This window comes from Rutilus rutilus, assembly GCF_951802725.1.
Source record: "Rutilus rutilus genome assembly, chromosome: 4".
Classification (NCBI taxonomy): Eukaryota; Metazoa; Chordata; class Actinopteri; order Cypriniformes; family Leuciscidae; genus Rutilus; species Rutilus rutilus.
Genome location: NC_140212.1, coordinates 627,813 through 632,812, shown reverse-complemented (window position 1 = coordinate 632,812; position 5,000 = coordinate 627,813). Strand labels below are relative to the sequence as shown.

The 5,000-nt window shown below is 39.5% G+C and overlaps 1 protein-coding gene across 2 annotated transcripts in view; it reads left to right on the top strand.

The window, feature by feature from the left end:
• Positions 1–5,000, top strand: part of rerg (RAS-like, estrogen-regulated, growth inhibitor) — a 24,153-nt gene that overhangs the window by 11,977 nt on the left and 7,176 nt on the right. The gene's annotated exons all lie outside the window — the stretch shown is intronic.

Below are 5,000 nucleotides of genomic sequence, written 5' to 3'. Positions count from 1 at the left end.
AAGCTACTTTACAAACGGTGGAAGTCTGATGTGTGGCCCGCCTGGTCTGAAATACTTGAGAACTACAAAAAGAGAAGCAGTCTTGGTGTCTGGCAAAATTATCTTAAAGGGATACGTCACTAAAATGAAAATTCTGTAATCATTTACTCACCCTCAAGTTGTTTCAAACCTGTATGAATTTCTTTATTCTGCTGCACAGAAAGATAGATATATTTTGAAGAATGTCAGTAACCAAACAGTTAACTGGAACCATTGACTTCCATAGTAGGAAAAAAAAGTACTATGGAAGTCAATGGTTCCAGTTAACTGTTTGGTTACTGACATTCTTCAAAATATATCTATCTTTCTGTGCAGCAGAATAAAGAAATTCATACAGGTTTGAAACAACTTGAGGGTGAGTAAATGATGACAGAATTTTCATTTTAAAGTGAAGTATCCCGTTTAAAGAGCTTGAATGTCTGGAAAGTGTGTCTATCTGGTTTTTCATCTGTCTTCTGTGTGAGAGTGAATCGTTTAGTTGGTAAGAATGACTTCTGCCTGTAATCTCGTAATCTCACCAACAATACCAATCATTTGTAAATCTACCAGCCCAAAATTTAATCTCACCATGTTACTAATGACTAAGATGGCTATTCTGACTTTCTTCTTATGTTATCTGTGGGGGAATGTCATTAGGTAAGGCTTGAAAAGAATATGAATTTAGAAAGCAACTGGAGGCAAGATTGTGCAATCAATTCTTAAGGTCAATATAAGTCTTTTTGTGGCAACTGACCCAGGTAAGTGTGGCAAGTGACTTTAAAGGATTAGTTCACCCCAAAATGAAAATTTCCTAATAATTTACTCACCCCAATGCCATCCAAGATATCCATGTCTTTCTTTCCTCAGTGGGAGAGAAATTATGTTTTTTTAGGAAAGCATTTCTGGATTTTTCTTCTAACAATGGATTTCATTGGTGACCATCGTTTTTAAGTTCAAATCAATGCAGTTTCAAAAGTCCTTGAAGTGTTTAAACGGGCTGTACGCGATCACAGCTGAAGAAGAGGTTGTTATCTAGTGAAACGATAGGTCTTTTAAAAAAAAAAAAAAAAATGTATAGACTTTTTACCTTCAATAGTTGGGATTGAGCTGATCAACAAACGGACAGGGAACTACGTCATCACGTTGAAAGGTCACGCCGGCGCCGGCAATACTGTTTGAACTACTATTCTTATTCATCAGAATGTTATTCATATACTATTAATATTCACTGAATATTATTACTATATATATAATAGCAAACGATACTATTGGATCTATCCTCCTACGTACGGTCGCATTGTAAACAGTGGGGCGGTACTTCTGCCGGCGCCGGCGTGACCTTTCAACGTGATGACGCAGTTCCCTGTCCGTTTGTTGATCAGCTCAAGCCGAACTATTGAAGTTAAAAAGTCTACAAATTATTATAATTTTTTTTTTAAATGACCTATCGTTTCGCTAGATAACAACCTCTTCTTCAGCTGTGATCGTGTACAGCCCGTTTAAACACTTCAAAGACTTTTGAAACTGCATTGATTTGAAGTTTGAAGTCCATTGTTAGAAGAAAAATCCAGAAATGTTTTCCTCAAAAAAACATAATTTCTCTCCCACTGAGGAAAGAAAGACATGGATATCTTGGATGGCATTGGGGTGCGTAAATTATTAGGAAATTTTCATTTTGGGGTGAACTAATCATTTAAATTTATCGTGTTTATGCATAGGTTAACTTACTGAATGGACATGAATATGTTAGTTATTTGGCCCCTGTTTTTTCTACTTGTCACTTTATGGTATCTTGGCCATACAGTAAGTCAATTAGGCCTAGTGTTGAGCTCATTTGCATATTTAAAATAGATTTTTCAAAGAAACTTGTAAAACAAAAATGTTACTTTTCATGTATACTTTCACTGTGTGAGGTTTGATTGTGATAGGAGTAAAGGAAAAATGAAGTCCATTAGGGTGTATTCTGGACATATTCGATTAGTATATTGCTCATTTGCATATTCAAAGTCATTTTCAAAGAAACTTCTAATACAAAATGTTTTACTTTTCATGTATACTTTTACTATGTAAAGTTTTATTGTGTTAGGAGTAAAGGAAAAAATTAAGCCTATGCAGGTGTATTTAGCCTATATTCGATTAGTCTATAGCTCATTTGCATATTAAAATTCATTTTCAAAGAAACTTGTAATACAAAAAATGTTACTTTTCATGGGTACTGTCATTGTGTAAAGTTTCATTTTGATAGGAGTAAAGGAAAAAAATAGCCCCATTGGGGTGTATTGTTGCCTGGCCTTATTGGCACACATCTCGGATTGATGAGAATTTAACATATTTCCTCAACTAGGATTTCTTAGGACTTTTAGTATGTTGTTCTGGACACCTCATAGAAAAGATCTATGCTGAAAAAAATTCTTTTACAATTAATTCTATTTTTGGCTCCAAAATGAGTTACTTTGCCTGGACTATTACACGACAACGATCCGCTTAAAACGATCCGCATTCACACGGATCCGCGAAAACGACTAAAAACGCTGCATTCTGCTGCCGGGCCAGTAGATGGCGATGAAACGCTATACATCGAACACGTGATACGCATGTGCATGACGTCATCGTCTTCAGAGATTCACGTTTTTGTCGTTTACACGGAGACCGTTTTCAAAAACTTGCACTTGTCCGTCAAAGAAAATATAACCTGATATTTGTAGCTGTTTTTAGGATGAGGGGGCGTTCTCACTCTAAAGCCACGCCCCTGAGGGCGAGATGATGTCATCAACATCACAGGACCGAAACATATACATCTGCTTAAAGTTAATTCCAAAGCTCCAGTTCTTCTCTATATCAGTGTTTCTGAACTCCTGAAACGCCTCCACTGTAGTCTCGAGTTTCTCCCGGGAACACGTCACAATATTCCTCACTTAAATAATTTATGCGCAGAATAAAGGGGCGGGGCCTGGTTGAGTTAGTTAGTAGTGTGTTAAACTGGTGGTTATGGAAAGGGGCGGGACTTTCAAACACACTCGAAGCGCTCGACCAATCACAACACACTGCTCCAGCCGACCAATCAGAGCACAGTGTGCTTTTCAGAAGGAGGGGCTTCATAGAGACAGGAAGTAAACAGAGCGTTACTGACAGACTGGGAAGAGAGGAGCCGCAACAATGGAGAATATGAGGAGAATAATCAACATTCAAGCAGGAAAACCTGTTCTAGTAGAGCCTGAAACATCATTAAGTGTGTTAAAGTGTTTCGCTGGCCAATGCGTCTGAGATCGTCACTCATTGTTGTGTTGGACAGGTAGTTAATGGACTGGGATGATAAACGGCACAATCAGAGCGAAGCGACACACACACACAATCAGAGACGAGCACCCGCTGGATCCTGTGCGGAGAGTCGGAGACTACAGGCCAACACTGTTATGAGATTCCCAGAACTCCAGACTAATGGAGGGAAAGACGGAAGACGTTTGATCTCTTTTTAAATACGACACTTGGCAGATTATTGCTGAAGTGAAAAAAGTTAACAGAATTTTTTTTAAAGAATTTTACGTTTATTGTTATGAAAAATGTGCAAAAATACTATTTTCAAAAACATGTTTTACTCTAAAAATGTATGAAAATTCATAAAAGTTATGTTCAAAATATGAGTCTGATATCTGATGATCTTCAGTGAGATGCTGTTCGGCTGCAGTTCCACACGCTTCCACTAGAAACTACCATTTTTTTCAGGATTATTAAACCTGTTCAGATCATCTCCATGATTTATTTTTTGTTCGCACACAGTTCGACATCATTTTTTGAAGTGCATTAACAAACACACACACACACACACACACACACACACACACACACACACACACACTCTCTCTCTCTCTCTCACACACACACACACACACACACATGCACACACACACACTCTCTCTCTCTCTCACACACACACACACACACACACTCTCTCTCTCATACACACACACACACTCTCTCTCTCACACACACACACACACACACACACACACACGTGCACACACACACACACACTCTCTCTCTCTCTCACACACACACACACACACACTCTCTCTCTCTCTCTCACACACACACACACACACACACACACTCTCTCTCTCTCTCTCTCTCACACACACACTCTCTCTCTCTCTCTCACACACACACACACACACACAGGCGAGGGGTTGTTAGAGTGTGTTGTTAGTCATTAATCAGCAGGTGTTTCATCAGTGAAGGTGTTTCTGAACACCAGGACCTTTAAGTGGATCGAGATGAAACTGAGATGCGTTACGCGAGGATTCACACTCGCTCGTGTGACACACACACACACACTCGCTCTGGACTGATCTCTGATGAGCGAGAGAATTCACCGTCTATTCCTGTTCTGTGTTCATGCGTCATACGGCAGCAAGAGGACCTGAAGGAGGACACCCGCTCCCACACACTCATTATAATCAGACAGCACACACACACACACACACACACACGTGTTCCTCTCCTGCATCTGCGTCACGATGTGTGGACGCTCTTCCGCACACTGCACAACAGGCTTCTCTCAGTCAGAGTCTCTGTCTCGTTCTCCAGCTCAAATATCCACACATTCTCTAATCAAGACACAGTTCCTGGAGGAGCAGAAGCACACACAGATGCTTTCCCGCGATCATCTGGGATTCAGATTCACAAGCAGACAGGGAATGTTCTAATAGCGTTCTCTCAGCGTTATGAACAAACGTTCTTCCAGTAACATTAATATAACGTTTGTTCAGAGTTCTCTGCTCTTTAATAACGTTCTCAGAACATTCACACAGAAACATGGATCAGGGAATGTTTCTTCTGGAATGTTTCAGTCGGATGTTTGTTTTTAAATGTAACGGTTTTTAAATGTTTCTTCTTGTTTCAGAACGTTCAGATTCAAAAGTAACGTTCCATAATGTGTGAAGAATGATACAATGTTACTGTTCCCGTAACGTTCACAGAACCAA